The 23635-nt window shown below is 40.3% G+C and overlaps 1 non-coding gene across 1 annotated transcript; it reads left to right on the forward strand.

Annotated features, from left to right (window-relative positions):
* Positions 1 to 469: 469 nt before the first annotated feature.
* Positions 470 to 541, forward strand: TRNAP-UGG (transfer RNA proline (anticodon UGG)). Its single transcript has one exon. It is a non-coding gene; the product is annotated as a tRNA-Pro (tRNA).
* The last annotated feature ends 23094 nt before the right edge of the window (positions 542 to 23635 follow it).

Genomic DNA, 23635 nt, shown 5'->3' on the forward strand with positions numbered 1-23635 from the left:
ATGATTTATGATGAATTTCCGTGTTCTTTTGTTGTTGAAGCTAAAAATGGAGGAGAGAGGAAAACAGAGGAGATGGGAGATCAATCTAGCGGGTAGTGAAGGAATATAAAATTTTCTAGTAAAAAATGTATAAACACAAATTCTACTATTTAATTATTTTCTCAAAATCAACGCTGACACGATGCTGCCGTACTGAGAAAAAACGCCGTTTGAACCCTCTGGCGTTGCCAAATTTCCATTTCCAAAACACAAATTTCCTGGCAAACTTATCAAGATTTGTCTTTCAATTGTTCAGATAATGTTTTTTGCAATTTCACCTAAAGTTCCTGAAAATTTCAAGGAGGTATATTCATAACTTTCCTCAAAAATAAACATTTTATTAAGGGAAATTAGGCAACTCTCGAATGTCCTTCCTTAGCACGGCAGAATGTAGACTCAGTGCAAATTCAAGTGTTGCGGCTATCAAGTTGGCCCGTTGGTCTAGGGGTATGATTCCTGCTTTGGGTGCAGGAGGTCCCGGGTTCAAATCCCGGACGGGCCCTCAATTTTTCATACTCCTAATGATGCACCTAATGTGCAGTGCAGTAAAACTAGCATGGATAATTGAGGGGTCTGGAGCATGTTGAATAACCTTTTTATTGGTTGATTGAGATGATGACATGTAAGTATTGGAAAATTTGAGGTCTAGTTGCCGAAGTTCGGTTCAGACATCTGAAGTACTTCGGTATGTACCGAAGGGTTCGGGTCACACATCTGAATAACTCAGGTACTTACAAAAGTCTTCAGGTGTCTGACCCGAACTTCAGCAGCTGGACTTCAAGTTTTCGGGTGCGTGATCCGAAAACTTCAGAGATCCATATGACCTCAACTTCGAGGCCCCCGCGCGAAGTTTTTTTCTCCGTGTGTAAAATTTTAAATTTGTCATCTGGAGCTCTTAAAACATACTGGTCAAAACCGGTCAAATCAAAATACTTTACTTCGACTCCCAAATTTGATTTGGACAGCTCGTTAAGGTTTGTAACGAAACCTTTATCACACCGGAAAAAAAACCACATTGGATCTAGAGTCCAGACTCTTAAAAACATCGACAAGAAAAAATACTCTTGATTCAATCAGATTAAACTTAAATCAAGAACCAAGCCTCTTAATTTGAGCAGATTTACTTTTGATTTAAGCTTAAATCTGATAGAATCAAGAGTCCTTTTTCTTGTCAATGTTTTCAAGAGTATGGACTGTAGATACAATGTGGTTTTTTTCCAGTGGATGTTTTACTTATATCTTCCTTCATACGTGCGTCTTTCGTAGAGTATATCACCATTTCACCCCCGCCCCAAACAGAGCTTGGTAATTTTTCAGACTGTCTCAGTACGACTTCATATAAATTGAAATGCACGCTACCTTGCATTATTTCCATCCATCTAAAAGACCCCTATTGAAATGCAAATTGAATACTTCAATATGCAATCAATTGCAGCTGTAGCGAGGTTTTGAGTCCGAGTACCCACTTATTCGACACTTATCCAGTCAGCATGCAATTTAGACCAAAATGTGGACAGCATTAATCGGACATTGATGAACCATTATGTGACTGGCCTTGAGCTGCCGAAAGAGTATGTCATCGAATCGTCAGGAACCCAGATCTCGAGTAATTCTGGACTCTCTAAGCGGGGTAAAGTGGGAGGCATGATAGAGGTAAATAATGTCTCAATAATCCTGACCTGAATATTGCGAATTGAGAATCTCTATAAATGCGAAATGATGTGCAATTTTTGTTGCACTGTGCGATTACCTCAATCCTACATCCAAGTCTTTCAATATGCATATGTATTGACTCTGAATGTATTCAAAACCCCCAGCAGTAGACAAGTTTAATTGATGTATGAAAGAGGTCACACAAAATGTTACATGGATGTATTATTCTTCACATCGAGGTTGCAGGATCTTGACGTAGGGGTAAAATGCGTCATGAAAATACTCATAGTCATCCCATGATTTTACTGATTTCTGACGATATTGTGCGAGATTTTTAACAGAACCTAAGCATTATTATCAAAATAAAACTTAAAGAATTAAGGATGAATGATTCTTCTCGTTTTGAAAGGTATAGCCAAGCACTAAGACTTAGATTTTTAAATTTTTAATTGTCTTTTATTCAACTGAGGAAAGCTGCGTTTTCAGCCGAGACTTTTTGATGTCATTTGTGTAAAAACGCCTTGTTATCCGCTCTCTGTACCAATGTTCGAAACTCACAAGCGCCAACGCGCGAAACGCGCCTAAGAAATCGGCCATGACACCTATAAAATGCAGGCTCTGCAGCTCTGCGCCAACAAGAATAGCCCCTAAAAATTGCCCACCCCCATCGCAAAAAAAAAATCATAATTTTTCTGTTTTTAATTATTTGAAATTTCGACACATGGCACCGGATTCTAACGTTTCACTGAGTGCGCCGTGATACATGAGCAAAAAGTCAATTTGGCCCCTAAAAATTGAGCTTGATAAGCCTCATGGCTCCTGAAACTCAAAGGTGAGTTTCCAACACTGATCTGTACGGGCCGCCGAGCATCCAACATATCTCACGATATTCATAATCAACCCCAGGTAGGCATACACTATCGATGAATCATTTTTAATTGTACTCGTTAATTTCGTCGGGCCTGATTTCATATCCATTACGTATGCTTTATGTATCAATCACCTCATTTAGTCCGCTCATCAGCTGTTCCATGAAAAAGTTCAACTGATAATACCTACCACTGAATTTCCCACAACTGGATCTAAATCGAACGCGACTATCATACGTTGTTTGAGGCAGAAGAATGACGTACTTGCTCATGTGGCCCCATTTCTTTAAGAGACATTGAAAAATACTACGCGTTCCAGGTATTACCAGCCGTATTGTTTCATACAACTTTTTCTCCTCTATCAACTTCTTGGCTCTGTTATCTCCCATGCAGATACTTTGTTTGATCTTCCAAGAACGAAGCGCTGCCTCTATTTAATCAAAGATGGAGGCTGGCTTTTGGAGTCGAACTCATGGTCACACGGAATCAAAAGTCTAACATTGCTCCTGCTCATGCTGCATGAAGAACGCCGTATGAACATTCGAGAGTTGATAAATTTCCATTCTTAAAATGTTCATTTTTGAGGAAAGTTATGGATATTTTTCGTTGAAATTTTCAGAAACTTTAGGTGAAATTGCGAACAACATTATCCGGAAAATTGGACGAAAAACATTCATAAGTTTACCCAAAAATTCGTGTTTTATCAATCGGAATTTGGCAACGCCTGAAGGTTCATACGGCGTTTTTCCTCAGCACGGCAGCTTGAGTGTGTGTACACTCAACACGCATATATTTGGTTATCAAGGTGCTGTGGGCTGTGGTTCGAGTCCAGGAATCAATAGGGAAAATTATGTGCTTGATACCCAACATTTAGAAGGGGAAAATATTTTTTCTTCGAGTCTCAGGTCCTACCCAGTGGTCAGAGTTTTCCCCGTGGGCAGCACGCGCTAGTAAAAGTGTGCGTAACACCTTGTAAGTCTCGGAAGAATGGGGTCACGGAGGAGTATAAAGAGTACAATATTGAACTAGTTATTTTCACAACAACTCAATTGTCGAAGACTTTTGAACGTGCGCTTCCCTGATCCTATCACGAAAAACTGCCGTAAATTCCCTGACCGCTATGAGGCCCAACCCCCAGGGGGCGCCCTCGCTCCGTCTGACCCCTTCGCAAACTCCCTGGCTGTAAATGAGACAAAAGGAAAATGGAACGATCCTACTGGTTGAACGGGACGGTTATAATAGACCGAGGGGAAAATGTTTGGTTTTTTTTTATTTTAATATCCCCGTCAGGATGGTGTTGACCTCACACTAATTGGACTATATTTTGAAATTGGGAGCTACAATTTTGGGCTTAGTCCACAAACAACGAATGCGTCATTAGTTTGCCTATGCAGATATGTGCTCATGTAGGTTAGCCAAAACTTGTGGTTCCTAATTACAAAATGTATTCCATTTAATTTACATAGAACGAGTTCATTTGGGGACTTTATGGACTACATTTTGCAATTAGGAACTATAAATTGTGCCTCAGTTTAGAACCATCGTATGTACCATTAGTTTCTCTATCCAGATAAGTGCTTTTACAGGTGGGTCGGAAGTTATAGTTCCGAACTGCAAAATGAAGTCCATATCTCCTATCGATAGCCGCAAGAATCTTAAAATCGGCCCGGTCGAACTTTAGAACGAACTGTGATGAAGAAATAACATTTAAACTGTTCAAATTGCTCAGTTAGGATTGTCATCGCGTAACATACAGAAATTTGCGTGATATTTCCTAAATCTGAATAGAACGGTCTTTTCTAGGGACTGTCACCTGTTGATAACCGCAAAAATCATGGATATCCTTCGGACGGCCTCTTTAAAAATGAATGGTGCCATCAATAGTTGGGAAGCTTTCGCAATAGTGATTTTGATGATAAAGATATGGATACGCAACTGTGCATCAAGGTGAGAATTTTAGACAATTTTGTGGGGAAAAATTCATTAGTTTTGAGGAGAACAAATTGACTGATTAAAAGTGGATTTCATAGAATATTGCGATAGACCTAGAACCAGCTTACGAATACTGTAGATTATATCGCCGAAGCTGTTTTCCGGCGGAATGGGTCTTTGACCTCGCTCTTGCATAACGGTTGAGCTACTAAAGTGATTCACTGAGCACCTGCCAGAGTTGCGTTGCGAAGTTCATTGTATAAAAAATACACTTGATGTATAAGATGCGACCTGCGAATGAGACCTTACGCAATGTTCATGAAATATTCAAGAGAGCCAAAAATGTGATTTAAGTGACTGGAAGGAAGAATCTAACATGATTTTGTCCTCTTTCTGCCTCTCTTTCCCTACCCCTCCTCCCTCTCTTCAGTTAGTCTGCCCTCTCTTTTTAGAAATCCAATCTGTATACATACCGTAGAGAGCCATTTACGTAAGCTGTGTTAGACTTTAACATTTACCACAGAAGTATCTCCAAATCATCTCTCGAGTTCATTAAAGATAGACATTAAAGATAGTTCTGCCTGATTTAATGATAACTTTAATTGTTAACATTTTAACTGTAAGTGTTTACGTTGACTGTAAGTATATGTTAAAGTTGACTATGACTGTAACTTACAACGATAATTGTAACTGCTAACTGTTTGAAGTTTCCGAAAAAAGATCATTGTACAGTGCGGGGAGATCTTCAAAACGGACATTTTATAGCACCTCGTATACTCAAATGATTTGTCATCAATATTAAAAGAGAGTAAGTGGAAGCCTTGCTGTGAAAAGTATAAGCACAACGTGGCAATATTTGAGCTCGCACTAAAGCAAAATCAGGTAAAAATTCAGGGCCGGATTAAGGGGGTGGCCACGTGGGCCGCGGCCCATGGCGGCAAATCTAAGGGGCGGCAAAAATTTGCAATTTTTTAAAGTGTAGGTATAAAAAAAATCCGATTTATAAAAACAAAATTACAAACGAGAAAAGGCGACAAAACCTCTCATTTCCTGAGAGTATAGTAATTTCTAATTTTGTCGTCTCTTAGTGATACAAGAGACAGCACCTTTAATCAGTCGAGTTAAGAGAGAAACCAAACACGCAATTTGGCCTGGAACGGCGCGACTCAGGGAGAAATGATGACGAGGACTTGTTATGAAAAGGAGAAGCCCTCGGCGCGGCAATCGGTATGTAACACATATTAGCGCCTACAAGACTGCACGAATACTTCACGCATTGCATCAAACACAGTGCGGTCATTGCGATCAGCGTGAAACGGATAGCGCCTACATGCATGAATTCTTCACGCATCGCGCCTAACACAGTGCGTTCAGCAGCGGTCGGCATGAAACGCATAGCGCCTACAAGACTGCCTGAATACTTCACGCATTGCGCCAAACACGGTGCGGTCTGCACGGCGCGGCGACGGAAGTTAAAATCATTGATACACATTTATGTTTGTTCTTTCATAACTTTTTCGTTCATTTCTTATGAATGGAAGGCCTTGTCCACACAGAGATAGGTTTACGAAACTTAACTCTCGCGCCGAGTTCCGTGAACTTTTGCTATAGTCCACGCCACGAAAAGTGGCGGGTAAGGGGCGGAGACAGTCGGCCGGTCTAGTCTATCGTTGAAGGGTTGAAGCGCAGGTATTGGCCCAGTCGTTACCCCGTTTCAACTACCGGCCAATACCTGCGCTTCAACCCTTCAACGATAGACTAGACCGGCCGACTGTCTCCGCCCCTCACCCGCCACTTTTCGTGGCGTGGACTATAGTAGTGTTGACAGGGCTTTCCCAAAAAATGTATCCAACACAAGTAACCGCGTCTTCTGCATCCTTCCCCCGCTGGCACGTTCACTTGATGGTTTTTATTGATGTTTCAAAACGAATGAGAGGGGGCGGCAAGTCGGTGAATCCGGCCATGTAAAAATTTAATTTTTTTTTAACAAATAGGTGACGATAAAGCTCACTTGATTGCAGACATTTGCTTTTCTTCTGATATCTTATAGCTGCGTCTGCGTAAAGAAATTCGAAGAGCTGTGTAAACACACTTGCTTGATAGCAAGTCTTGTCTGCTGGGAAGCTGGGTACAAATTACTCTCATAGGGGAGAGTGGGAGAAGAAACCCCCGGGTTTTTCACGGAGCTTCAGGTAAATAACAATCGATGAAACTCGATATGACACTTAATGTAACTTGAACGTAATAATTTGCAAGAAGAATGTACGATGGACTCCGTAAATACTTAATTCTCATTGGGAGTGATTCAATAACTTCACGTAAAATTAACAGTAGAACGAAGTAGGGGAATGACGGCGCATTGCTTCTCGCCCACCGTGGTTTTAAAATTGTGACGAGGGGGAGAGGGTTTCAAAATTCTTAAATTCCAAAATTCAGCGTTACGTATTTTGTGAACGGCCTCTCAGTGTAGTAAGTCCTACCCCTGTCAAATACTGTCATGCTAAGGAAGAACGCCGTATGAACATTCGAGTTGCCAAATTTCCTTCAATGAAACGTTCATTTTTAAGAAAATTAATGAATATTTTTCGTTGAAATTTTCTGGAACTTCAGGTGAAATTACGGACAAAATCTAAAAAATTAGAACGAAAATATCCATAAGTTTACCAGGAAATTCGTGTTTTATCAAATGAAATTACTCAGCACCGCAGAATGGTTCATCAAGAGAAGAGCGGGATTTCAAAAGCTGCTAAGCTCCATCCGGTATTGCAACTATTTTCATCATTTTTTGAGATTTTAATGCCCTGAGAATAAAGATGTAAGTCATGAAGATGAGATTACAAATTCGAATCAAGTTCTCCATGATGCCAGGACGCTTAGGGTCTTTTATGGAGAGAAATGACATTCTCAATCTTTGCAACACTTGATGGTGGCCACCAAATTTTGAATTTCCCCTTCTCAAGTGTTGCTTCGTCGTTTTGCGAACGAAGGAACGTGCCCTCATCCCAAAGTTGACTCGAAAAGTTCAATTTTTTACAAGAATGTACTTTTTTGTTAAAAGTTTTTTCTGGTTTCGGGATATGATCAGAAAAAAAAATCAGTGAAATTTTCAGTCAGAAAAGCCCGAGTTTCTCCGGCTAAAAATGCAATTTGCGCGGGGAAATTTGGCAACATCGATATGAAGTTACGTTTTTTTGTGAGGGAAAAGACGGATTGTGAGAGAGGCAATAGTGCAAATTGGCATTCAGGTTGTCAATTAATAGCTGTTATCAGTGGCGTGGCGTGCTCCGATTTGTATCAATAGTTCCCTATTTGAAGCTATAGTAAAGAATCGATTATTAAGGTGTTCGTTGCGAACACCCTGATAATCGATTCTTTCCCACAGGTTTAAACGGCAGATCATTCGATCCATCGCAAAGCACGCCACGCCACTGGGCTGTTATAATCCGTGATGCATCGGGCGAAACCGAAACTGAAAAGTTGCTAGACGATGGTGATTTCCGGTTAGCCGCCAGGAGCCACCGTTTTTTTTTCTCCCTCTCCTCCCCCCCCCCCCCTCCGGTGTGCCTGAAAAGGAGAGTAATGAAGGCACAGATCGGGAAAGTGCGACGAAGGCCATCCTTTATTACCCTACAATGTGGACAGACAGATGAAACTTGCATGCGTATTCTCACCAGTTTGGTCCAGTTTTTAACTCACATTCGTTATTCCGCAAGTACTGTCACGTGTACTCCAGACTCTCAAGGTTCCAGTCAACCGTCGGGCCTTACAAAAATTTAAATCACACCCAACGCCTCCTAGGGTTGCAAAATGGGCCGAAAAATGCTTCCAGCTGCGTTCGAGTAATAATTACCGCTAGATTTGACTTATTTTTTTTAAAAAAAAAACTGAGATTTCAATGGGAATTTGATCTGCTCTTCCCAGATTTTGTGTCAGGAAACCCGCAAAAACGTCTACATATGTGTTCCTAACGTTGAAAGTTGTAGGAATTGCTCTATCGAAAAAGGGTCTCACGACTCATTTTAAATGGGGGAAAACTTAATCATCGAACAAAAAAATGTAATTCCATAATCCAGCCTTGAAATTCTGTTGCATGAAGTATTTTATCTGTTATGTTAGTGTCAATCTGGATTAACTTAGACGAAACTTAGGTGCCATGTGTTGGAATTGCATACTCTCCGAAATGAAGGAGTTTTGAATGGGTCTATTTTTCAACAGTCAATACGAGGCGCTGCACGCTAGATGCCATGTCTCCCGGTGCGGCCAGTCTATTTTTGTCTCGAGCAACTATTTTAACTCTCCGGAGATCAAATTGCATACTCTCCGAAATGGAGGAGTTTTGAGTGGGTTCATTCTTGAAAAGTTAACAAAAAGCGCCGCCACATCGCGTCGCGTGCCATGTCTCTCGTTGCCACAAGTCCGCCTTGATCTCGAGCAACTATTTTAACTCCCCGAAGATAAAATGCATACCTTCCGAAATGAAGGGATTTTGAATGGATTCACTTCGCAGCGATTTATTTGTGCATGGCGGTGCGAAGCTGCGGGTCGATCATTGAATCGTTATCGAATGGCTTTGATCGATAAATAGCGTTGTTCAGACGGGAATTGGTCGATCAAGTTCATTTGATAACGATTCAACAATCAACCCGCTGTTTTCATAACTGCTCCTGAAACAGCTCGTTTCCATGTAGGACGCCTCTTATGGTTTGCACGCTGGAAGAAAAAAAAACACATTGGATCTAGAGTCCAGACTCTTAAAAACATCGACAAGAAAAAGTATTCTTGATTCAATCAGAATCTAGCTTAAATCAAGAACCAAGCCCCTTAATTTAAGCAGATTTCTTTTTGATTCAAGCAAAAATCCGATTAAATTAAGAGTATTTTTTCTTGTCAATCTTTTCAAGAGTCGGACTCTAGATCCAATGTGTTTTTTTTCCAGTGCACCGTGATTATTTTTTAGAGTAGTTAAAAATGTTTTCCCTTGAAATTTTCAGACTTCCTAAATCAAACTAAGAATGAAATCCTCTTAAAAATCGGAAGAGAAATATCCAAAAAATTTCCTGAAATTCGTGATTTGTCGAGGGAAATTTGGCGACGCCGGGTGGCTCATACGGTGGATTTCCTTAGCATGGCAGTATTGTCTACGGTCACTACCGAGCGTGGACATCGTCGATCTGGCGAGGGAGGGTCAACGTTTCGAGGAAGAAAAAGGACGGATTCGCACGATGATTCATTCACAACTCGGGCGACGGAGCCGGATTTCGGGGCCGAGAGACGCGACGACATTGAAAGTTTGTTGAACTTGGTGCCGATTCGCGGGCTAATTAATCACGATAACTAACTTGACACTGTTTTCAGAATAGACAGACTTGCGGATCCGATCCGTCTCCATCCCAAGGCTAACGACTCGCGCGACCGGGCTGAACCTCTTCGCCGATGGAAATCACCGGTGTCGCCGCCGACGAAGAGCGATCCGGGAAGGAGGAACCGCTGTCCGGAGACAGACCAGCCGAAAGGAGTCTGGGCCGACATTATGTCGAGGAAAAACAGGGTGATTCCGAAGTGAAAGTCAAATTTCAGGCGTGATTGTGGGGGGAATCCAATAACACCAAAAAAAAATAGTGTAAAAGGTTATCCCCTAAATGGAGATGTTGCATGTGTGAGGGCTTTGCGATTTGACAATTGATTCTTATGTAAAAGTTTGCGAGAAACACGATGGTGCCACTGGTTTTCTCTGAAATAAACTCCCAAGCTTAAAAAAAGCTCTCAAGTTGAGGCCAACATGGAGGGGATATCCCACGCTATCCTGAGAGTCCACCTCTACATCAAATAAACTCTCCATGCAAAGATAGGGAGGAAATACATTAGAAGGATTGCCACTTTATTTGGGGACTCCAAGACTGAAAACACGACAACCCTGCTAATGTACTGGCTTCCTATCTTTGCATGGAGAGTTTGTTTTGATGTAGAGGTGGACTCTCAGGGTAGGGTGGGATATCCCCTCCATTTTGGCCTCACTTTGTGAGCTTTTTTTGAGCTTGGGAGTTGATTTCAGAGAAAACCAGTGGCAACATCGTGTTTCTCGAGAACTTTTGCAGAAGAATCAATGGTCCAATTGCAAATCCCTTACACATGCAACATCTCCATTGTGGCACTATCCCAAATTGATGGATGATATGGACATATCCAATTAATTGTGGTAGCACCGCAACATTCGGGTTAATACTGCCATGCTAAGGAACACGAACATTCCACCAGAAAATTTTCGAAATTTTAAAGTATCTAATAAACAGTTTGAGTGTTCGTCCTCCCTTCTTTTTTCCCACGTATTCTTTGCTCGTGTATTACTCCCACTACTACCTTCTTTCGTTCCAGTATTGTTCTTCCTCCTTTTTTCGGGCGAAGGGGGGGTGCACCCTCTACGCCCCCTTTTGAATCCGCCTCTGATCTAAAACTATGATTAAGAACTACGATTTCTGGTTCATCCGAAAAAACACTTACGTGCATGGGGTAATTTGATGGTCCATACGTTGTATATGAACTGAGCCAAAAATTGTAGTTCCTTATTTCAAGATGTAGCCCATTTATTGCAATAATTAATAAAACGAGTAAGTGGTGATTCATGTCCAGATGGGAGTGAAACGTGCCAAAGAAAATTCGTTCGATAGACTGAAATGACAAGTGAGGATTCCATCGCGAGTGGCTCGCTCTTCTCCGTGCCGTCGGTCACGAAGAATGAAAGTGGTGATGAATCAGTGGTGACAGATGGACGAATGTCTTGTCTTTTCGTGACTCGTAGCTCGTTTGGAGCTACTGACCCAATGATCCTCTTCAATCATACATCGCGCTTATTAATACAGCGGTGTAGACTCACGTCAAAGTGAGCTCCAGCGGATCGATACTCCAATACTGCCGTGCTAAGGGAAAACGCCGTATGAACCTCCAGGCGTCGCCAAATTCCCTTTGACAAAACGCGAATTTTCTGGTAAATGTATGAATATTTTCCTCCCCATTTTTGAGATGATTTAGCTCGCGATTTTACCTAAAGATTCTGAAAATTTAAAGGAAAAATGTTCATATATAATATATATGAGTCGCTTTTATAGCGCTCTTTGACGCTTTACGACGCCTAATCGCCACAAAGCTCGGTCTCCCCACAGATCATCAGGGAGTTGACACTCCCTCATCTCATTTACCACCCCCTGTCACCAACCTCTCACTGGGCGTTCCTTACGCCTCCTCCCAGGAGGAACCCAATCAAGCATCTTTTTTGGCACCCTCAGTTTGTGTAACCGAACGTTCGGCATACATGACCAAACTTTGTTTGTCAGATCACTTTACTGCACAAGTCCGGTTTCAGAAACCGAAAGTTTGGTTTGACAAACCAAAAATTCAGTTTGACAAAACGAAAATTCAGTTTGACAAACCGAAAATTCAGTTTGACAAACCGAAAATTCAGTTTGATAAACCGAATCACTTAGTTGGGATGCTATGGAACACCGAACTTCGGTACTTACGACTGAACTTGTTTTTAGCGATACAACTTGAGTTTAGAATATAATTATCGCGACTTAAAGCAAATTTAGTGGTTAGGTATCTCAACTTGCGGTCGACCGTAAACCAACAAGATTTGGGCCGAGACCTTCCGTCTACCTCGGTTTCATCAGACATATTGATTTAATTGAACTCATCCATTATAATTCGTCCGCGACGGTTAGTGCTTTTTTACGGCTTAAAAAAGAGCTCTCAGGTAAGCATAGCTACAGAGATTCAGTCGATAGACTGAGTGATTCTGAGAATATGTTATCCTCTGCGATTACACCGTCTGATGAATTGAGCGCTCCAGCGGCGAGGCGTGCTTTGCGATATATCGATTGATCTGCCATTTAAACATATGGAAAAATATCGATATACTTGGTGTTCGGAACTAACTCCTTAATAATCGATCTTTTACCATAGTCTCAAATGGGAAAATGTCGATAATCGAACGCCTCGCCACTGGAGCGCACGGCATCGCACGAATGAACGGAAATTGAGAGTAATGCTTCTCGGAAGAAAGGCACGAGGTTGTCACAGCGTTAGAAAATCGCAGGTTGTCTCGGCGTACCCTTCGCTCTATTTGCGCCTTCATGTCGGAAAATTACTACACTGTGTATGGGGTGGTGGACCCTCAGTAACTGATAGTAATAAAAAATAGTAAAAAAAATCTTCAGGAGACTCGAGAATAATGAAGGCATGGGCATGGTCTCTCCCCAAATTACTTTTTAAGCGCAACAAAGTTATATTTCATCGTTTCATATAAACCGTGTTAAACAGAAAGGAACCGAGCCACATTCGCTATTGCCAAATTTAATTGGCTAATTTAATTTTTTGCATGAAAACAGTTGTGCGGATTTTCGTGCAAATTTCAGTGAATTTTTTCCATAGTGCGAAGCAAATTCCCCAGCATTTTCGAAGGGATCCGCAAAAACGTTTCCCCGTAAAAAAATAAATTGCCCAGTTAAAATTGACAATAGCTGATGTGGCTTGGTTCCTTTCTGTTAAACGCCGTCCATAAGTCCAAGAAATAAATTCAAGTAAAGAAGATCCACAAGAGTTGCATATCGACGGCGCGGCGTAAGTCCGCGACGACGTATTTCGTTTGCGGTGTTTGAAAATCTCCGGAAAGGAGAACAAATGGACATCATTCCTTGAAGATCTCGCAGAATTTTCTTGGCACTGAGAAGAAAAATCACGGCAGTTTTCAAAAATTTCTGTTGTGTGGTTTTCCATTCAAAAAATAAAGTATGACAGGAAGTCTACGACGTTGCTAACGGAGATAAGTGGCTACGGACTTACATCGTCGATATAAAGTAAAGAGTAATAGATATAGAGTAAAGTAAGTGAAGTTGCAAACGAAATTGTCTGAAAATTGGAAGAAAAATATTCATAAGTTTATCAGGAAATTCGTGTTTTAAAAGTTGAGATTTGGCAACGCCTGAAGGTTCATACGGCATTTTTCCTCAGCACGGCAGCATTGCAAGAGTAGGTAACTATTCTTTTCCATCCATGATGTTAATGATGCTGTGTTAAAAATTTTGTTAAATCCTTAATTAAAATGTATACGGTGTCTCCTCCGCCTAGAAATTAGCTACCTAAAGAGAGAAAATGAGTACGATACTGCGAGCTGTGATTTTGTGGACAGCATAGATGTCACTGGCGAGGCGTGAATGATCGATTATCCATATTCCTTAATTTGAAGGTATAGTAAAGAATCGATTGTTAAGGGATTCGTTGCGAACACCCTGTTTATCGATCTTTTTCAATGGGTTTAAATGGCAGATCAATCGATGTATCGCAAAGCGCAAAGCACACCACGATATCAGTGTCCATACGTGGACGTCAAATGAAGAATTGATTTCGTCTGGGGCGATCCCGGCACTCCGAAGCGAGCAAATTGAATAAGGAGAGAAATGATAAAAGTAAGGGAAACGACAGTCACTAAAAAAAGGATTTAAAAAATGTCATCGTAATTAAAAAAAAAAAAAAAAAAAAAATAGGTGACATTATCCGTCCAATTCTGTTTGTTGCACACAGCTTACAATTCCCGTGGATAATTGGACTGCGTATAGCAGAAAGGAACTAAGCCATATCAGCTACTGCCAAATTCAACCGGGCAATTTAATTTTTCACAAGAGAACATTTGTGTGGATTCCTTTGAAAATTCTAAGGAATTCGCCTCGTGCTCTGCTAAAAATTCACTGAAATTTGCAAAAAAACATCCTCACGACCGTTTTCATGTTAAAAATCAAATTTCCCACTTAAATTTGGCCATAGCTGATGTGGCATAGTTCCTTTCTGCTTAACGTGGTCCAATTTGTATCCGTGCAGACGTCACAGTTTCCGAGAACTGAATTGGTTTCATGATCAACGGAAGCTTAGTGAGTCAGTTTATGGAGAAGAAAATTCAATCGTGCCATAAATCGACGACTTTAACGGTGTAGTACAACCGGTTGAAAAGCGTTTGAGCGATGAACCCATTACAGAGCGCATTGACACCGATTCCGTGAACAGAAAAAGGGAAATCCTACTTGCGTAACATGTGCCATTGACGAAAAAGTATACCAAGGAAATAAAGGTTAGGTCAACTCGGAGAAAAAAAGTATTCAATTTAACAATCTATTTTATCGCTCGACGCCTTCGAGCAATTTTCAGAACTGATATCAAAGACTGGGAGTTTCGGATATTAGAGTGTTGATCAATTAAGTGTGAAAATACGCTTAGTTCACATAATTTTCACAAAGGAAAAACGTATTAAGTATCAGACAAATGACGCATATGATCAACGTCTCGTGAAAATTATCGACGAACCATCCATATTCGAAGAATTAATGCGTAGTTATTTTTTAGCATTATGCAGAATCTATTATTAGCTTGATCTCATTATTGTATTCTCAAGTTATTTTTGTATTAATCTAGATTCATCCGCAGAACTACACACGGTCTTCAAAACTCTGATTCGATCTGAATTTTTTTCTTCTTCTTCCTTGACTGTCATTTCCATCTTCATCCTGTAATTTTCGTAGACATGCAGGAACGAAACTTTAGATTTCAAAGGCTTATTACAGTCATGCCCGACTTCTCGTTTAATGCGTGGATGAAAAGTCAAAAATCCTTTTTGGATGAAAATTATGAAGTATTCACCAGCTTTTTAATAAGATGTTGATTCAAATATCTTAATTAAAATTGTAGGTTTTATTATTCACATTTCATTGATTTCTAGCACTTGTATGAGCATTTACCTTAAAAACTTCCAGTATATCTGCTTCCTTTTTATTGCTCCCAAAGTTTATCTGCATCCTCTTCTTCTTCTTTCCCTCCTCCTTTTGCATCTTTCCCATCTTCTCCTCCTTCTTCTCCTTTTTCTCCTTCCTCTCCTCACTCCCCTTCCTCCCCTTCCTCCCCTTCCTCTCCTTCTTCTCCTTCTTCTCCTTCTTCTCCTTCTTCTCCTTCTTCTCCTTCTTCTCCTTCTTCTCCTTCTTCTCCTTCTTCTCCTTCTTCTCCTTCTTCTCCTTCTTCTCCTTCTACTCCTTCTTCTCCTTCTACTCCTTCTTCTCCTCCTCCTTCTTCTTCTCCCCCTTCCTCATTTCCTTCCTCTCCTTTTCCCTCCCTTTTCCAATAAGTCCTCATTTGACTACCTGACATCATATGTTAAGAGTCCTACAATTTGAGGTAAGGGTTGATAGGGGCTGAGCTTATGGTTAATTCGATATCCGGCTACTTCCCCTTCGTATTTCAACGACAATTTGACAAAACTTGTTTAATCGTATTCCTCTCGTCATTTCCGAGCGATTTGTGATCTATGTTTGAAGTTTTGAACTCTGTAAGAAAATATGTTATGATGCTGATCTTGCAGTAGCACTGACGTCATTCGAGCTGCAACTTTTATCTCCCATAACTTTCATTTTTATTTCGAATTTTTATACGGGATCGCTCAGTTCAGTGCCCTTAAGGCGAGCGTCAAGTGAGAATAGTGAGATTTTTTTTTCTTGCTTTTTTTCAGAGAAAAGGACGGCTCTGTTTGATTTTGAAAGCACGCGGTGGGAAATGGGAACAATAACATGTGCGTAGTTTGGTGGGGTCACGGGGAGTCTTTTGATTGATGAGGTCCAGTGGGCTGATTATTGAAATTGATAGACAAAACGATTTACAAATAAGACAAAAGGGACGTCTCTAAATTACGTAACGCACTTTTTGGACATTTTTGAGCCCCCCACCCCTTGTTACGCTTTTCGTGACGCAGGTCTCTATTCATTCACATGTAAAAACAAAATGGCGTAACAGTCTCCACAACCCTCATCCCCTGTATAGTGTTACGCAATTTAGAGACGGCCCAAAAGGAATAATTGCGCAACCCTATCGGTTGAAACGGGTGGTTGTCATATAGACTATACTATAATCGTAGACAAAGAATTATTGAAAAAAAGGTCGTTAGGTCCCTTTGAAAAGTTCTGACTGCTCTATTTTTCAATAACCTTCTTAAGTTCAAGGGTAGGTTGTTGGACAACCTAATATGATAAGAATGACAGTATGGGACACAGACTGTTTTACAACCCTCAGGTGAGGAATTTCAAAATTCAAAATGGATGTACTGTACAACATCGCGTAAATTGTTTACAGCGATGCCAAGGATAAACGCCGTAAGAATATTTTTAAGTTGCAAAATTTTTCAGGATGAAAGATTTATTCTCGAGGAAAGTTATGACCATTTCTCTTTTTAATATTCAAATACTGGAAATTGCAAGTTTTGATAGATACATATAGATATTTCAAATTTGATTTTCATGAAAAAAAAATTGAATTGAAAAATTCATGAGAGGAAAAATGGCACGACCTTAGCCACGCTTACACTTGTGTGGCTTACCAAGTTTAGAAAATGGGGAGTTTAATTTGCATCGATTGAGCAAACTGCCTTGACTCCTTATTGAAGCTACAATAAATTTCTAATTTTGAGGAGGCCTTTTTTATGAAAAAGGGTAAGCTCCCAAAACGCCTTTTTAGAGTTAGAGAAGCTATATTTGTTATTGCATTTGGAACTAAACATTAAGTCACATCTCCGATCCTCAGGTTACACATTCTAAAATTATGAAGTGTTCAAAACGCCTTCAAATCCGCGTATAGGCAAACATGATAACAATTGAGCTCTTACAGTTACAGTCTTCGCCGCATGTTGTCGTATCTATTTTTCCGAGCATATACACGTTAAAATCTCAAATAGTGTTTCCAAATGTATTGATCCGGTCTGAAAGGATTAAATTTAGGGTTATGCTGTACAAATCTATAAACGAGAAATTAAGCTAAAAAAATGGATCGAAACTGTATGTAACAAGGCGGGGGAAATGGTGCTGGGTCCACATCATTTCGCAGGGAAATCAGAGCCGAAAAATTCCAAAATTTACAACTAGAGTTAAAAAAAGACCCAAAACGTTAAAGATCTCTCGGCGTGACCTCAACATAATATTCCAATGCAAACTGCCTGAGCTGAACACTCTCCCCCCTCAGTTTTGTACTGGTACTCACTGGAGTTAAAAAAAAAAAAAAAAAATTATTCTGATTGTAAATTTTTGGAACTTAACACTTCATAAAATAAAAACTGTTTCACCATGCACCTCAAATTTTCAGGTTAAGTTTTTGGTGGTATTTGTGAAAGACTTCTGCAAAAACATTGTCCCAAGGTATAGGAGTTTTTCTGTTATGATACATTGTTTCCAAAAAAATTAAAATGGCGTTTAGGGCGTTTTTGCGTTGCACGGCAGTATTCTGATGAATGTAATATTCATGCAAGTTCTATTCAACGGGTAGTATGTCCTCATTATTGATTTCCTCTTCTAAGAGGTTCTTATCGCTGACCAAAATGCGAAACCACGTATCTCCATTGCAAAATTCAAAAATTCCCACTCCTATTTTATTTCTTTGAAGAAAATCAAGCCAACTTTGCAGCTTGAAATTTTTACAGGATATCCTTCAAATAAAGATGAGAGATCTAAGAAGTTACAAGAAATTACGATAAGTAGGTGTCTCCAAAGGAAACAAGCAGGAAGCTCCAACGCATTGGCGTCGGAGAGCGGCTCTGGGGGCAGTAGTTGTAGTCAAGAATGAGGGCCTAGACACATTTTGTCATTGATGTACAATCCGACAACTGTCGATTCAATCAACGAAAACGATTCAAACTGTCGAATCGCCCCAATGGCCACGATAGTTGTTAGACGTTTACGGTTTCCCTGGTAACCTTTGTTTGCTATCAGCTGATATCAAGTAATATGACTAGGAAGCTCCAACCCAGTGGTTAAAGCTTCCTTAACCGCGAAAACTTTAAAATTCAAATTTTCAAATTTTGAACGTAAAGTACATTTTTTCCATCACGAGATAAAAGCACAAACAAGTTTTGAATTGTTGACTGTATCACCATGATTCCAAAAATACAATACACAACATAGCATTGACTAACAATAAAACAGTATGCAATAAAATAAAGTCATGACAAGGAACATAGCCGAAAATGGCGCCGATTCCCATCAACCAACGCGCGGTCTCTACAATGTAACATGCTGCATTGATACTCCCCAGCTGGGACCGTCCGGAATAGCAGCTCTAGTGCAAGCACCAGAGCCGCTAAAATGAAGTATGGCAGAAAGTCTGCAACGTCGCAACCGGAGATACGTGGTTTCTCACTTTGGTCATCGGTATCAACGATGAAAGTAAAAAAAAGGTATCTGAATCAACAAGAAGGAGCGGTGCATTCACTGTTTTTCAGAGGATGTGACTCGAGATTTATGTTTGAGAATTTGCCAAAGTAAAAATTTAAAGAGGCAGCACGGAGCACGTATCGGAACTTTATCGGATCCTATTTTGTCGTCCGCAATTTTCCTTTCAACTTATCAAGTAGATATAAATAGGTCATATGATTTACTCGATTGTTTCATTTTGTACTGTGATGAGAATTTAAAGCTCTTGAATAAGATGCGTTTGGTAACGTCGTTTTCCCTGTACACAGAAGCTGCGCCACTCAACGGTGACGATTTTGAGTTTTTTTTATTTTTATTTATTTATTTTTTTGGGGGGCTTCTATTCCTGTTTAGTTAGTCACTCAAGAATCTACAGCCATCTATAGACATGAGTTTTAACATGAGGATTATTTAATTTGTCAGTAGACAACAGGGGATTTTGGCACATCCATGCTCCGGCTTTCAAATTTTCACGGATTAAGGGGGAGTAAAATCTGTTTCTGCAGATCCATTCGTCAGTTCCGTGAAAATTTGTCGTCACCATCGGGATTTTTTCTGGTTTAAACCTATTAATAGCACCAAAATGGCTGCCTTGAAAGAGCGAAATTTGTCGTGTCTAAAGAAAAAATCAGAGTTGACTAAGTCCTGCCGTGACTGCGCAAAAACTGACGTCATTCTCGGCATAACAGCATTATATTCAGCAGCATCTATCCTCCCGCTGTATTACCGTTACCGAGAGATGGAGTACCAGCGAAACTTTCGAAAAAGAATTCCATTCAAAATTCGGCTAACATGTTTTAAATGCACGGGAAAAACTGTAACGAGATGAGAGAGAGTCTCTCTGTAACAAGTTCAATCTCTCGTCAGCCCTCAGAGCTTCAGCTTTCCCTAGTTTTTAAGTGATTTCCGGTCACGATCTCTCAGAGCCCAGGTGCATTTGACTGACCAACTGATCAATTTTTGACCAACTGTCTCTTTGATCGAATTGATCGCGCCGCTTGTTGCGGTCGACCCGCGGCGCGGCGTGAATAACGCATATTGGCGCCTGCAAGACTACAGAAATACTTCACGCATTGCGCGTTCACTACGGCACGCGGTGCGCGCCTTAATCATTGAAATTTCGTTATTTCTCATTAGTCCAGGCAAATAAGCCAAAAAAGGGACCATAGCCTGCAAAAATCCCGGGTAGCAATGTTTTCATTGATTCCTACGTAATTTTTGACGCTAAATCCGAATTACAACTTTGCACCAAAAAATTCGGACCGGAAAGTTGCCAAATTTGGCAAAAATGGCCTGAAATCTGTCTTTTTTCCCGGTTATGGTCTGTAACTTGCCAAAAATTGATCTGACTATAAAATTAGTTGTTTTCAGGAATAAAGCTCGTTAAATTTCCTATAAAAAAGTTCCTATACTTTTTTGCTCAAGGCAAAATCAAGCGCGCTAGCGGACTCCAAATTTTGTAAAATGTGCGAAAATTGCGCATACTGTAATGTGTTGAGTTCGTTATCATTTACATCAATTCATTTCACTAAGTGTAAATTTTATCACCTTCACTTAATTTGTCCAGAAATTACTCGTCAGACGATTGTTACAGGAGACATCGGGCAAAAACCGCGGAAACACAATTTTTGCTCACTTTTCAAAGTTCGGAGCCCGCCAGCGCGCTTGATTATGCCTTGAGCAAAAAAAAACGTATCGGAACTTATTTCTTGGAAATTTAACGAGTTTTATTTTTGAAAATAACCAATTTAATCGTCAGATCAATTTAGGCCGATCTTAGGCCATTTTTGCCAAATTTGGCAACTTTCCGGTCCGAATTTTTTGGTGCAAAGTTGAAATTCGAATTCAGCGTCAAAAATTACGTAGGAATCAATGTAAACATTGCTACGCGGGATTTTTGCAGGCTCTTTTCCTTATTTGCCTGGACAACATGCCGGACCCAACATGGACCACAAGTCCGTCCGAAAAAAACGCCGTATCTTTATTCAACATTTTTTCAATCTTTTTCGGACAAAATGCTGTTTTACAGGAAACCTAACCACTACATATTCATCCTTTACTTTTTCAATACAATGGACCACTAGACAAGGTACGAATTTCAGCATTCTGATACATGTTTGCAAAATTTCACGTCGAAAGACTTTTTAGCGAAAATGACACGAAAATTACGATGGTCACGTTAAAAAAGTCAGAAATGACTCCTTATGCGTGAATTTCGTAAGGAGCGCGCTCATTCAAATTTTCCCGCTCTACGTGATTCACATCGCGCGCTAAACGGCAACTCACGGTATCTGCGATGTAAAAATCTGGCAACCTCAAATTTGACGCTTTGGCTCAGCTGTAGCAAATTTCTTATAGTTTGAACAACACATGGTGGAAAATGAACATATTGCTCGATTGAGAGGCTTGCAGAAACCGTTATAGTGCGCGATTTGACTCGCGTAGAGCTTTGAGTTTCTTGTGAGGGGCAGTTCGAATTCCTTGTAGCCAATGTGAAATAAAAACGTTTTATCTTTTTAGGTGTTAGTTTCAGTAATTCGCGGGTGTGAATCGTGTTCTACGTGAAATTGATTAAGAAACATGTATCAGATTGCTTTAATTCGTACCTTGTCTAGTGGTCCATTCCGCCACACCGTCAGGAACTAAAAATGAAGAAATGAAGCCTTGTGGCAATTGAATTTTCTTGTAGTGGAGCAGTACGTGCTGGAAAACAGGAAATCATTTTAAGTGGAGTTACGGCGTTCTTGCTGTGGACGACAGAGTGTGTACATCATTTCCGATCTGTGCAGTTGCATTCCTAGGATCGAGGGATTGGATCGTAGAGATTTTGTACTGCAGCGGGCTGGTTGTTGAAATAGATAGACAAATCGACGAATAGACAAATTGATAGACAAAGAAGGCATAAGAAGTATGGAGCTATCCTATCGGTTGAAACAAGTGGCTCTTGCAGACCAAGGGAGAAAACTATGGACTAACCATAGGGTCTCCCGTGGGTTACCGTTAATGAGACTATTATACCTACCTCGTTTGTCCATTTCAACCACCCGCTTACACCGCAAGCGCAAACATTTGAAGCTCCTTCATTTCGTTGAGTATGCAATTTGATCTCCGGGGAGTTTGAATAGTTGCTCCAAGTTCAATAGAACGTCCGCGCCCACCGACCAAATTGGACATATTTCTGTCAAACGAAACTAAGTGTATTATGACGTGAGCCCTGTTATGCATATATTTTTATGGGTCTCGGGGCTCATGTCTTAACGCACATAATTATGTTTGGCAGAAATACATCCAATTTTAGGGCACTGCAAAGCATCTGTCTGACTTGAAATTGCCGTCCGCAGCGCGCATGGCACACGACCCGCCTTTCATTATTACACTTGGATTGCATTTTGCAAAAAGGAACCACTAGGATTGCAATGTTGCTAAGATTGTGCAACTTCTTTTGTCTTGGAGGAAAAACCCGATTATCCATTAATAGTTTCTATTTTACTCGCTAAAAACTGTAAATTTAAGACAAAAATTACCATCTAAATTTCATAGTTTTTCACGATTTCCGCAATTTTATTGCAAAAGATGAAGTTGCACAATCTTAGCATCATTGCAATGCTAGTGGTTCCTTTTTGCAAAATGCAATCCACTTCATCGAGCGTTGAGAGTTCACGAATCACTTCACACGACCAGTGTGTAATTTCAAAAGTCAAAAATTAAAAACATAAAAATTTACAGGATACACGAGTTTCTCCGCCAGGGACCACCGGGCCCTGCGCCGCAGGTCCCGACCCTAAACCCGTTTTTCCCGTGCATTTAAAACATGTCAGCCGAATTTTGAATGAAATTCTTTTTCGAAAGTTTCGCTGGTACTCCATCTCTCGGTAACGATAACACAGCGGGAGGATAGATGCTGCTGAATATAATGCTGTTATGCCGAGAATGACGTCAATTTTTGCGCAGTCACGGCGGCACTTAGTCAACTCTGATTTTTTCTTTAGACACGACAAATTTCGCTCTTTCGAGGCAGCTATTTTGGTGCTTTTAATAGGTTTAAACTAGAAAAAACTTCACTTATTTCCTCTTTAAAAGATCGCGTAAAAACGATTCGCAAAGCGGGAAGTTTGGAATTCAAATCCGGAGCGAAATATCAATAAGTATCAATTGGTGCGAGAAAAATTAAAGGGGTGAAATCCATCCGCAAAATAAAACACTAAAAAATAAACAAAAATAAAAACAAATCATACTCTACGCAGAAAGTCATAAGGGCAACGCGTATGACGCATAACGCCTGAAGCGCAAAGCACTTGGGGGGGGGGGGGGGGGTTAGAAAAGTTCCTATTATTATGTTTTATTCCGTACCATTTGTTTATTTTTAATCCTAGTATAAAAACCACCCATTTGCTGACTACAATTCTAGCTGAAGCGCACTTAAGCTATGCATTCATGACTGCAAAAATGTCAAAGGAAATTGACAAGCCCAGCGTGCATGGAGGCTATTTCAATTGTAATCTTCCGTAGCAATTCTAAGGCGCAATGATACAACTATTTGAACTCTCCGGAATGCGTGAGGTATCACTCCGCATTTGAAGGCGAATAGGGGATTTGGCCGTTTTTGCATAAGGCTCTTTCTGACCGAACTATTTTCTAACGCTTCAGTCAAATAAAACACAGATTTGTTGAGTTGCATTAGCTCGTAAAATCAGTCATTCTATTCATTTTGTGCTCCAATTTCTTGCGAAACTACAAACCTGATATCGAAACTTGGCTGATTTGAAAACGCCTTCAATTGCGGCCTGATACCTCACGCATTCGGGAGAGTTCAAATAGTTGTATCATTGCGCCTTAGAATTGCTACGGAAGATTAAAATGGAAGTAGCCTTCATGAACGCT

Source organism: Bemisia tabaci, chromosome 10 (assembly GCF_918797505.1).
Source record: "Bemisia tabaci chromosome 10, PGI_BMITA_v3".
In the NCBI taxonomy this organism is placed as follows: domain Eukaryota; kingdom Metazoa; phylum Arthropoda; class Insecta; order Hemiptera; family Aleyrodidae; genus Bemisia; species Bemisia tabaci.